The sequence below is a fragment of the Bidens hawaiensis genome, unplaced genomic scaffold (assembly GCF_021521415.1).
Source record: "Bidens hawaiensis isolate Kalapana, Puna unplaced genomic scaffold, B.hawaiensis_p1.1 tig00004685_1, whole genome shotgun sequence".
In the NCBI taxonomy this organism is placed as follows: domain Eukaryota; kingdom Viridiplantae; phylum Streptophyta; class Magnoliopsida; order Asterales; family Asteraceae; genus Bidens; species Bidens hawaiensis.
Window position 1 is genome coordinate 572,241 of NW_027491287.1, and position 1,316 is coordinate 573,556.

Genomic DNA, 1,316 nt, shown 5'->3' on the forward strand with positions numbered 1-1,316 from the left:
AAATAAGGTATCTAGACCCACAAAATCTCATGTATCTGGTTCCAGCCCTACATGCGCATGGCTCATTGAACCCAAAACACAATGAAGTCGAGTCTAGGTTCACTCAAACCACATAAGAGGTTAGGTTTGAAGCTTCTTAAAATTACAAAATACACCCATTAGCAAGTTGTTGAGGCACAAGCTCTAAGACAGTCCACAAGAATATCCTCATTCAGTGACCGGCCTGCGTAAACCAAGGTGAAACTATGAATATTATGTTTCTTTGATAAAAACAATCCTGAAGGTCATAAACATTGAAAGATTCTAAATTTCACCCATCGGAGAAAAATATAATCAAAGTCAACCGACTTTCAGGAGAGTGACTATGAGCTTACCGATAAACACGATTTTATTCGTTTGACTTTCTCCACTTTTCCATTTACGTGCAGGAACTATCTCATATATCTCCCTCACAGCCTGCAAATTGGAACCATTTTATTTTATTTATGTTTTGCACTTGAAATTATATATGAAGAGATTAAATAGGTGTTGTATTACCTGTACGGTATGAAGTTCATCAGAATTCACGATGCTAAGAACACCTTTGCATCGATACATCCATGTCATATTTCTTATCCCAAAGAATCTGCTCGAGCCACAAACGCACCTGAAAAGTTGCCAAACATAATGACACAAAATATAATATAAAAGCCAATATAATATATCGGTTTTCGTTTTTCACAATGGGTTTGGTTTGGCTTCGGTTTTATCGGTTTTACCATTTGGGCTTAAAAATTTTGGGCTGAAAAAAAAAGACCAAAAATAGTGAACTTGGGTCCAAAACTTGGGTCCAAAACTTTGGGCCTCCAAAACTTGGGTCCAACACATTTGGAACTAAAAATTTCAGCTACACTTAGTCACTTAAAATCGTTTTTTTTTTCAATCGGTTCACTTTGGTTTTTTTGGTTGATAGCAAAACCTAAACCAAACCAGAAAATCAGATTCTCTTAAACTTAAAACCAAACCGTCGGGTCTTGTGAATTACAAATGAGTCAGCTTCGGTTAAGTTTTACCTCAAACGAGTCATAAACAAATATATATATATATCAATCAATCAATCAATCAATCATACCCAGTGAAGTCCCACCAATAGTATAGCTATAAGTAGGGTCTGGGGAGGGTGGGATGTAGGCACACCGTACCTCTATCCACATGGATAGAGAGGTGGCTTCCAGAGAGACCCTCAGCTCTAAAATACATATGTATGAAGCAATACAAAGGAGACCCTCATTTTTATGCAATTATACATTTTACCACCTTTGTATTATTACATACTC

General features: G+C 36.6%; 1 long non-coding RNA gene across 1 annotated transcript; it reads right to left on the reverse strand.

Annotated features, from left to right (window-relative positions):
- Positions 1-688, reverse strand: LOC143627549 (uncharacterized). The gene is made up of 3 exons (XR_013152610.1): positions 538-688; positions 375-456; positions 1-223 (listed from the first exon to the last, which is right to left on the reverse strand). It is a non-coding gene; the product is annotated as an uncharacterized LOC143627549 (long non-coding RNA).
- Between the last annotated feature and the right edge of the window lie 628 nt (positions 689-1,316).